The sequence below is a fragment of the Drosophila novamexicana genome, unplaced genomic scaffold (genome assembly GCF_003285875.2).
Source record: "Drosophila novamexicana strain 15010-1031.04,08,12 unplaced genomic scaffold, DnovRS2.1 tig00000644-arrow-pilon, whole genome shotgun sequence".
Lineage (NCBI taxonomy): Eukaryota > Metazoa > Arthropoda > Insecta > Diptera > Drosophilidae > Drosophila > Drosophila novamexicana.
In genome coordinates this window covers 3,035,981-3,048,150 of record NW_020824814.1, presented here as the reverse complement: position 1 = coordinate 3,048,150, position 12,170 = coordinate 3,035,981, and positions in this window count along the sequence as shown.

Sequence of the window (12,170 nt, the reverse complement as noted above, 5' to 3'; positions counted from 1 at the left end):
TATATGCCATCTAATTAGATTCTCCTTTGCAAGACGGCAGTGCAAGGCCCACACACACACACACACACACAGAGAGAGCGAAACGAATACGCGTTGACCTTTCGACGGGGGCCTTAGAAGTGAGCAAAAATAAGTTCAAAGGTCACGGGGAAAATTTTATTACTACACATTTTGCTGCTGCTTATCAGGCTCTCTACTCTATGTGTGTGTGTGTGTGTGTGTGTGTGTGTGTGTGTGTGTGTGTGTGTGTGTATGTGTGTGCCTGTGTGTGTGTGTGTTTGACTCTGTGTGTAGTTATTTTGATTTCTATTTGCCCGGACAGGCAATCACTTATCGTCCAGAGAGACACAGCGCAGATTCACAGACAGACAGACGGACAAACAGACGGCCAGGCAAACAGACAGTCAGACTTAAGTAAATAAATAATAATACAATTTCTGCTCATATATCTATGAGCACATATATTTTTTTGGTACACTCGCTCAGAGCGAACATCATCAAAACTAACTGCAGGCAAATTGTGTACACATAAATCATACGACACGTTGCCGCAGCCAAAAAAGGGAAGCGTGAGCCACAAAGGTCGAGTATTAAAGCATTCACAATTCAACTCGCTGATTACACACACACACACACACACACACACACACACACACACGCACACATAGAGTAAAGAGTGGAAAAGATCTGACGCTTTGACCCCGTACCACCGACAGACAGCCCGACAGTCAATTTGATAAGCCGGCCCCAGCCAGCCACAGGCCTGGGTGGCTGCTGCTGTCAGCATAGTCATGCGATTTGTTTATGAGTTCTCCATATGCCTACAGTATATACTCGCTATCACAAACATATGTTCTCAGGTCAAACTCGAAGAGGCATCATGAATACTTAATGAAGCTTGCAGCGTGCATTTAAGGCAGCTCTGTGTGGCATAATAAACATAAATGATTTAGCCAATTTGGCCACAATCTATAATCAAATTGCTCGTAATAATGGATTTTTAATGATTTCATGCAAGAAACTATTAAGAACTTTTGATTATTTATAAAAAAAAAAAAATGCATATATTTGTCCATTGATAATAAAAAGATTTGTCTATTCAGATTGTGGGACAAATTTGATGACGAATAACTTCTAGAAATATCAACATCAAACATTGCAGTGTATTTGTGCTGCGGTGTGAGTTCTTAAAACTAGTTTTCTTTTTTCTTCAATTATACAGTTTTTTGTTCCATTAGGCGTAGTATTAACAATAATGAAAAAAAAACCTACTACAACAAACAAAAAAAAAAAAAGACGACGACTTAATGGCGCTTGTCGCTTTGTTTTGGGGCTTTCATTCACTAGATTCATTCATTGATTCACATGAACACACACATAGATACGAGCTCGTGTGTGCGTGTGTGTGTGTGTGTGTGTGTGTGTGTGTGTAGTACACAACATGTAGATTTTCCATTAGAGGCGTAGTATATTTATTCTTGATGTTCATATTTGTTTCAGTACTTTACTCAATATTGTTGTTGTTGTTATGATTGTGGTTGCTTCCATGTTTACATGGAAGGTCTAGCCTACCGCCCCCCCCCCTACCGCCCGCTGCCACCCTTGCGCTCTGTTCCCACTCTTGCTGCACTCTGGTATTATAATCACATCTAAATCTCTCATTCAATTAAATTAATTGCCGCCTTTGTGTTTGTGTACCATGCGCAAAAACGGCGTATTATTTACATGGGTATCGCCGACGGGGCCCGGACGTGGCAAACTCCGGCTTTAACAAAATATTTATTGACCGCCGTCAGAGTTTCAGTAATACTCACTGTACCAGTTAGAAGCCATTTTGCCAAACTAACTTAATTGATATTTAGCACAAGGCTTCTCAAAATAGAACAACAACAAACGGCAAGTGTGCTCTAGTGCGGGATGCACGACTAGAAGATACCCTGTGACCAGCCCCAAGCTGGCCGTCAAAAACATTTCAGCCACCTTGTTGCATGGCAAATGCATATTGAATAAAATCGGTTCTTATAGTCCGATCACTTTGAAACTTTTGCCAGGAGGAGCGTAATTTGTATATAATAAACGGGAACCATTTGGAGTAACTAGTTCTCAATACTTCCGAGCTTCACTAAATATATAAAGAATATAATTTTCAAATATTCTGTCTCTCTCGAAATCGCGTGGACTGGGAATTTCGATCAATTTAATATTTACTTTAAGGCTTCGCAGTTTCTGTCATCCACCTGTTACATACATTGGCACAAAATCATCATACCCTTTTTACCCCTTTTCAATGGGTTCAGGGTATACAAAAATATGCCAAAGTAAACATTTTGAAAATGAAGAACACACGCCTCCGTACAAGCTCGAGTTGAACGACCTGCCTCACCGATTTCGGCATTTGTGGTTTGCAAATTATTCTTCTTTCTTTTCTTTTTTTTGTCGTTTAAGGGGTGGAGTGGGGGTTACACACACACACACAGACACCCGCAGGTGATCTATGTGGCTGCAGACTTGATTTATGTACATGTTTTGAAGCTGGTCCCCCGAATTTCGAATGACTTTTGCCGCTTGTGTCGCATGTTGTGAATTATAACAAAAAATATAGGCGAGCGTGTGTGTGTGTGTGTTGGGGAAGAAATGAAGCAGGTCCTTAAATATCAGCAGAAGTAAAAGTTTTTTTTTAACATTTGGCAGGGCCAGTCATTGGCATCGTGAACCAGATATACATCTTAATGGCAGGCACAAGTTAAATTTCATTTAAATAAACACAAGCCTTTTAAGTCATAAAATCCATTGCAAATTTATGTGACTCTCAGTTGAAAGAGTGTGAGTGTGTGTGTGTGTGTGACATATAATTTATTTTGCTTATTAACTTATTACAGATCAACGAACTACTGAGTCGGGGCTTATCTTGCAGGCGATAGTTTAAGGCTAACGAGATAAATGGTTTGATTATAAAGCTGTGAGTTAGATGCAGGTTTGTTAGGCATACTATATTATATTATTCTGCTTCTTAATAGATCCACATTGTGTGAAATATTGTATATTCAAAAAACCTTATACCCCTCCTTCCAAGTGATTCAGGGCATTGGATAGCCACTCATTTAACTTAAAATTTCAGGCATTTATTTATTATCTAAATGCCATTTAATTAATGATAGCAAATAAAACATTTTCAATCCATTTAATATTTATGTTAGCTCATTTATTAGCAAATGTGAAACGCAGCAATTTATTTTATATTTTGGTTTCATTTCACACCGAATCAACTTTTGGCAATGCAATTAAACTATTTTTCGATTGCCTTGCGGCAATTATCAGCTTCGATAATGCCGTGTCGCATGCGACGAGTCGACATTATAGAGAAAATACCATTAATTAAAACTAAATTTTGCAGCGACAGACAAAGGACCACAAAGTCCCTAAAGGCCTGCGGCTTCATTGAGCGAGTTTAATTAAAATGTTGTCTGTAAATCTAATTAGTGTTCGATAAGTGGCAAATCGAAGAACCACAATACACAAATATTTGTTCTTTATATCTAGAAAATATCTTAATTCAGTGCAGCAGAAGGATATATTAAAGTTGTGTCAAAGTAAGCAACAGGCAGAAGAAAACTTTAACAAAAAAGACTGCAGAGGCAAAAAGAAAGAATTAAATTTCGTTTGAACCAGCGACTTTCTGCTTAATGGTTCGACGCTTGTGCATTAAAGCACTCCCAAATTGATTGAAACCAGCGACTTTCTGCCTAATGGTTCGACTCCCAATCCAAAGAGAAAAGCAAGAATAAAACTTAATTTGAATCAGCGACTTTCTGCCTAATGGTTCGACGCTTCTGCAAAAAAGCACTCCCAAAGAAAGAACCAATAACTTTCTGCCTGATGGTTCGACTCCCAAGCCAAAGCAAAAAGAAAAAAATTAAATTTGATTTGAGCCAGCGACCTTTTGCCTGATGGTTGAACGCTTCATAAAATCACGCCAAAGGTCTACAAATCTATTTAGTCTTAAGAATATCTTACTCTATGACCACACATGTCTAACATTTCCTGCACAGGGTGTTCAACCTTCGACCTTTCTCAATTGCCAGCTGTTGCGTTGGTAATCAAAATTTTCCAGTTTGGCGAGTTGAATCAAGCGTATTAAAGTTGACGCTTGGCAAATGGCATTTGCAGCCACGACCCACGCACGACTGACGCAGGCTCCAGTAGAACTCTAGAGAACTGGAGCGCAATCACCCACGCAGGACTTGCCCACGGCAGCTCCTGTGGCCGCTGTTGACGCTGATGACGTAGGTTGCCCTTTTTCGCATTACGCATCCGACGCGTTGGCTCGCGTGGGTTGACTGAAATAGAAACCTGCTGTGTAATCAGCAAGAGCGTCTGTGTCTGTGGGCGTGGCAGTGATAACAGCCAGCCCACAGCTGCTGCTGGTGCTTATTATTCTTATTGAAGCTAGTTCGACACGCAGAATGATTGAGAGTTTTTCAAAAATCCATTCAAGCAGCTGTGCCACACTCAGCACGCGCCCGGACTATGCAAATAAGTTGCCATTTAAATGCTCTTGGCTGCTGCACCACCAAATCCCACCCAAACCCACCAACAGCATTCATGGAACCAACCAACGACTTGTCTCACATTATTGCCTGACTTGACATTGATGTATCTGGTGACAAACTGTTGCGGTTTATTATCGTTCAGCGTTCGGAGTATGACGGGGGGGAAGGTAGGATTTTCGGATTGAGCTTTAAAAGTGGGCCGAGTCAGTCACGTAGTTGCCGGAACATGTCACAGCTGCAAGGATAACACAGCTACAGCTGAATTCCGAGTAACAATCGATAAATCATTTTAATTGTTTGCAATCGAAAAGATAATGCACTGCATAGCCAGCCATATTCAGGCCATATCAGACTAGATAGCAGGACAGTTAAGCTGAAAACTCGACTAAGCGTGCTATTAAAAAACAATTAATTATACGCAAAAGCCCTTTGAAAATAGGCAAAAAGGGTGAACTGCTTTTGTGCAAAGTGTTTGTAATAGGCCAGAAGAGGCTTATTCGACTACACAAAGAAATTATATTTATATTTTGTGACTGGCTTTTTTAGGCATAGCTGAGAAATTACGAAAGCTGGGTACACCTAGATGCTAGATAGAAAGATATAAAGCTAGAATGATACAAAGATAGACAGACAGAAAGATAAAAAGATAGATAAATAGATAGAAATATAGAAAGATAGAAAGATATATAGATATATAGATAGATAGAAAGATACATGGATAGATAGATGGATAGATAGATAGATAGATAGATAGATAGATAGATAGATATATAGATAGATAGATAGATGGATAGATAGATAGATAGATAGATACATTGAAAGATAGAAAGATAGAAGATAGATTGATAGCTAGACACACCTTGCAAGATAGATGACAGCTCGATATCTAGATAGATAGCTAGATTGATAGCTATAGATACATGAAACACATTTCACTTTCTCAATATCTCCTCCATTACAAGCCAAGATTGGGTAAAAATCATATTTTTAAGGCTAGAGCTTCGCGCTTATGTATATATACACTTTAATATGCTTTTATTAACTCCTGAAAATTATATAAAGATCAGACTTCAAACAACTGAGTTAAGCAAGAACATAAATAGTGTGGAGCGTTAGTTGGAAGAAGCAGATCCTCTATGCACATGTAGAAGTTAGAGTATTTCGAACGTCAGCTTGACGCTGTGTTCTCCAGTTCTCAAGCACTCTCAGCTCTTGCTTTATTAGACTGTTAACTCATTCTTTAACAAATTTAATTGCTTGTCAACTAACAAATCTAATGTCAAATGAAACATCTGGTAATGGACGCCACGTTCCTAAAATATATATATATATATTTTTTTGTTTGCCCCAGTTGAACGAACTTTCGGAGCGTTTTGGGATTCGCAATTTGAAATATTTTGTAGTGGAGCTTGATCTATGTGGCTGGAGTGTTAATTTACGAGCTGGTTCCGAGTCCACTAACCCGATGTTACCGCGCACTCGATTGCTTTTATTTCAATTTTATTTATTTATTTTCATTTATGTGATTTCTTCTTTTTTTGTTTTTTTTTTTTGACGCACGTGTTTTGAATTATGAGAAAGACCCAAAAAATCTCAATAAGTTGCAAACGTGAAAGTGCAGAAAAGAGATTTAGATATTGATCTTTGTTTTATGATTTCTTCAAAAAGAATTTGACAAAAGTTTGATTTGCATAAGCGAAAGAATGACAGCAAATATATAAATCGATTGAGTTTTGATCAGGAAAGGTTAAAAATGTTCATAATTATTTAGATAATTTTAACTGGACAAAAAACCACATCAATATCTTTGTTGGAAAAGTATTTTATAGCAATTTTGAGCAACAAAATAAAGTTTAGATGCAACTATTAATCAAATATCCAGCACTAAAACCAAATGACAAAAAGCACTATGATTACCTGAAGAACCCTTCAATAATACCCTATTATAATAAGTAGATACCTCATAAAACTGGGCACATGTTCAATTGTTAACTACAATTTCTGCCATTTAACGAATAGACAATCTATTTATGGAATAAACAGCTGCTATGAATAGAGCGCCATTCAAGTTCCGGGAATTGTGATAGCCCATTCGAACCCCGCACATTGATCAGGCTGCAATTTGCTGGCGAACTCCAATCGCCCAGGACAATTCACATAAATTTTCATTAGTTGTTTTGCCCACGCTTTGGAAATTGAAGCCGTAACATTATATGGCCAAATGGGGGCGTGGTGGGCATAGGCGTGGCTGAGGGGCAAACGCAATGCCATTTCGCACTCATGGGGATGAAACGGGTTGGACGCCATACGCAATTGCCACGTTACGTTTCCATTGAAGAAGTCAAGCTGCAGTGCATCGAATACATATAGTATATATACTCTATATATATACTATACAGTTTTGTATATATGCCAATGGCCTGCTCTATATAGTTGCCGCTGCTCCGCTTCACATATATATATATTTATATGTATATATATACTTTATACAAGTGCACGAGTTCCCGGCGTACAGTCGCTTCCATTTCCAGTTGCATTTTGTGGCGCCACATTCCATTTAACGAGTAGATACGAGCAGCTGGCCCTGCCCCGTCCCGCCCGCTATCCTGCCACGGGCATGTTTTAACCCTCACCGCCCGCCTGGCAGTTAACCTATAAGTTTTGGCCATATCAAGCGAGCTGAGCTGCCACGGCATAAACATCTCGTAGCTACATTGTTGCAATAAAATATTTACAAGATACATTTGCTTTTGTTCCATACCAAGCTCTTTGGCTACGGCATCTGCGGCAACAGAAGTCCCTGCTGCTTCTTCTGTTATGGAAATGCCGCACGTTCTTGCTACACACAGACCGCTTCCTTTCCCCTCTCTCTCTCTCTCCCTCTCTCTCTCTCTTGCTGAGAGCTTATCCTGTTGCTAGTTACTCGGCAACCGTGCAACACTCCGCTGGCTATCTTTGGTTCAGCTCTTCCCTATAAATTTGTGTAAAATTCATTAGCGAAATCTCTGGAAAACAATTCTCTCTGCGTGACTGGGTTTTACTTTAAAAAATACCAACTTTAACCTTTGTCCGAGGTATTTTAAGTATAACTACAGTAGTCGCTCCGTAATTAGAACTTTTAGAGTTATAAATTTTTCAGATATTTTAGAGAGTGTTTTTGCTATTTGGCTGTTGATGCTGATCTAGAAGATTATGTCTATCTATTTTGGAGAGTTTAGAGAGTCGAAAGTCTTTATATGTTGAACGCTTGACTAACCCTTCTTAACACAAATGCTCAACATGATCTTTAACATACATGATGCAGTCACAGACTTTCTCTTCTTAACAGTAATGCTTAACATAATCTTTATCATGGGATCTGCTGAAAGGCATTAATAATGTTAACTGGTATATATTCAACATATCCTGACCAAATTCGTCAGTTATAACTTTTACTATGCTACTAATATAAAATTTAGATCCGTTCAACATCGGTTCACTCTATAACATAGACATGACGTAGAAAATGAAGTTTTTGTATGAAAAGCTCTGGTCTTTTTCAAGCAATCTTCGCCAAAAGTAGCTATTACAAGCTCTACAAATATACTCCTATATGGTTATATGTCTAACTTATGAAATGTCTGACACAAAGGAATACATCTCCGAGCCAGGTCTGTCTGTCTGCTTCTATGCGAATTCGCCTTGAAACTTTGCATAGAGCCGTCTTTCTGTATCAGACAACAACTTTATCTAAGCCAATCGGATCGGATTGTGAATGTTTTCTTTTAAAATTCAAGTTCAAATCAAATAAAAAAAATGTTCATAAAAAGCCCGCTTTGCAGTACAAAAATGTTTAAGTTGAATTAAATTTTGTGCGGCGAATCATGTGAATCGTGGCTGAAGGCAATTTATTTAAATGCAATTTTTTACAACTCAATCTCGGGACTTAAATGATTTTGAATGAATCCTTAGCGCTCATATTCATTTTTCTATTCACTTTTGCGCTAGTTAATTTTGTTAACTGTTTTTTATTTACACAATTTTTAGCTCAGATTTGCCTCTGACTCTGTCAATCTCTCTCTCTCGCTCTCTCTCGCTCTCTCTCTCTCTCTCTCTGTCTCTCTCTCGCTCTCTCTCTGCCTCTTTTCCCCTTCCAAAAGCCCATTACATTTCACGCTCAACATCAGCATCATTCAATGCAAAATTCATTTACGTTGTCCTGTTTCAGTTTTACGTTACGCTACGCGTCCTATATACACGCTCCATGTATAAGATGCACTTGTATTCGTGTGTGTGTATCTGTATCTGCATCTGTGCTGCCATTTAATGTCATCTTCCATTTACGAGCGGCCAGTGACGTAACACGACGACGACGACGACGAGTGAGTGACGAATGTTTATCCTCGGTTCCGGGGCCAGTTTGCCCAACTCCTGCCCAAGCTGCGTCTCCAGCCCACCCAACCCCACCCCCTCTGCACATCCGCCCCCCTCCATGTACACCCACGTAGCGTAAATCTTCGTGCGGTTCACTTCGTGCGCGTAGTAACCTATATACGAGCCACACGAGTCAACACCCACGTCTATGTACAAGTTGCCCCCACCCCCCCTCCAGCATGCCGCCCCCTCTGCCAGTTGGCCTGTTGCAGGCATCGTGCCATGGATTTTTCCATATGCCGAGCGGCGCTTCGTGTTGTCGCTGCGGCTATAAACAATGACGTCACAATGACCGATTGGCAGCGACACGCGCCTGCAGCTGCCATATATATACATATATATATATATTACGTATACGCGACGTAGTACGCCAGCTTGTGAGTGCTGTGCAGGTGTGTGTGCGTGCGTGTGTGTGCGTGTGTGTGTGTTTCAGTTTGCCATTTACAAGCATCGTTTAAGCGGCCGTAATGAGCGTGTCTAGGTCTAGGCGACGCTTGGGCGTCATCGACAAATTGGACGCGGCTGTAAACTGTAACCAATTTGGCCAAAACACGTGCCATCGCCCAGTCACGGCCCGGTCACGGCCTGCTGGCCATTACACATTACACTGTCACCACATTTCACACAATTTCAACTCTGACGTCTGAAATCTGTCGTCACTGCGACAACAACAACAACAACATCAAAATGACAACAACAACAATTGCTCATTTCACGTTGCCAAAGATCAAATGTGGCCATAAAGAAATTTGTCTACTTAAACAATACCATTGATCAACTGCATCGAATGGGAATCGGGTTAATAGGACACTCACGAGTCCAGCTGAATATCCACACATAAAATGTATGTGCATGTGTGTGTGTGTGTGTCTGTGTGTGTAGGTCGTGTCGCTGTCTTTGTGTGCGGCAGTACAGTTACGACATTTGATTATTCGTTGCAAAAATGCAAGGTTATAAAAACAAGGATATAAAAAGAAGGTAGTTACATGAGACAACAACATAAAAAATAGGCAAATAGCTGCTGAGAGAGAGAGAGAGAGAGAGAGAGAGAGAGAGTGTATATATAGTGATAAAATGGTCCAGAGAAATATCCCTATTAAAGAAAGCGATTTAAGCTTATCAAAGATCGAAAAAAGTGCTTCTATTGCTACTCATTTACTACATTTAATCCATACTAAATTTTAAGATATTTTATATAACTTAACCTGCCATTAAGTAGTTCTGATTAACTAAATAAAATATTTAAGCAACATAAACAAAGCTTTTCTTGGCAATTATTGAAGTTCAACTTTTTAAAACTTTGTAAAATATACTAAGAAATATTTTCTTAACTTTCCTTTTCTGGAATCCCACTGAGTATATTTTATAACTATTTCCTTTTTCAATTAATTCCGTATTTAATACCATACAAATTCATCAAATATTGAAAAATAATTCCTAGAAATACTTTCTTTATATATTTTAACTAAATTGAATTTAATATTTCATCCCTATAAAAATACTTTGTATTCATTTTAATTATTTTACTTTGACTTATATATATTTTCGCCTAACTGAGTTTAATATTAATATTTACCTTGCCATACAATTTTCCTTGGTATATAAATATTCGAGGAAAATAACACAGCTTTTCAATTAATTTGTATTTTATTATTTCCTAGAAATAGTTCCTTGTAATATTTTATTCCTAGAATATTCGATATTTTATTCTTTATATTTATTCCTAGAAATACGTTCTTCTTACATTCTATTTCCAGAAAAGCTGCCTTTCAGAAAATTGTTAACATATGTTTACATTTTCCTAGAAATACTTCTTACTAATTTCTTACTAGATTTCATATTTTTAAAATTTGTTACTAAATAAATATGAAATAGATTCCTGTAAATATTTCCCTATATAAGCTAATTTTATATTTTTTTTATTTTAATTGATTTTTTATTTTAAATCTTTTTTTATTTAGATATGATATATTTGGAACATTAACTAGTTCAACTTAAGTTCCCCTTGCTTATGTAGAAAAGAGTTCACTTCGAACTAATTACCAGCTTCTGGTTCAGCTGGAAAACAGTTGTCGTGGTATTGTATTACATTCGAATGATTCATTTTCCACTCAGATTTCGTTATTAATCAGCTAAACTGCATGCCTTAAATACTTTTCAATAGAATTCAGAACATATGTTTTATTTTGAAAATATTTTTAAGAAAAATTATTGTTTATAAAACATTTGTAGACAATGAATCACAGACAATTTATGATATATTCATTTCCGTCCCATTTGCCCATGCTCAACTCAGTTTTTCACTTGTGTTCCGACAGTAGACGTGGATTTGAAATGCATATATTGTATTTCTTTATATTATTACAAAATTATTTGAAAATAAGAAATTTTACATTAAAGAACATAATTTTTTTACAAAATCAAAGTCTTATAAGACAATTTCCCCTCATATTCCACGCTTGTGGGTGAATTTTACCATATCAATGTTTTATGAAACACATTTCCTAATTACCAATTTTTTAATCATGTTGATGTTCAAGGAAACAGTTTTTAACATAAATTACAATGTGCAAATTAAATGAAACAAATTTTCACTTAAATTCCACGCTTGCGGGTGAATTTTTACTAGTGTCATGAGAGGCAAGTAAGCAGCTTTCTAGCTTGGATCAGGACAACAAGGGAATATCTATAGATATCTCATCTATTCGATGAGAATCAATGGAAATTCTCCTGCAAACTTATGACAATTTTCGCAATATTGTTGCATTCATGAGGCACTTGCTATGCACGCACTTCGCCACAACTGAGATGAGCGTCATGCTGTTGCAACTGAAGGTTGCCCAGCCGCCCACTTGGAGGGTTCTTTGGGCGACACGTGGGTGGTTTGGTTGGCGGCTTGCTGTTGGTTGTGTGTTGCGCCCTTTGGATCCAAAGTCCATTAGTCAGCAGCCTACGCTGGCCTCAGATGACACCTCACCGGACACCCTGTAGACGCGTGCCCCTATCCCCCTACGCCCCCCCCCCCCCCCCTCCCTGTTGCACTGCGTCTGGCGAGCGGGTCTAGCTGGCGTTATTAACATTTGACGCCGTCGCTTGTCGTTCAGCCGCCGCCTCAGTTGACGTCGCTGCTTTTCTTTTAAGCGCATTGCTGCTGCTGCTGCTGTTGCTGCAGTTGTTGTTGTTGTTGTTGTTGTTTTGGAATACATA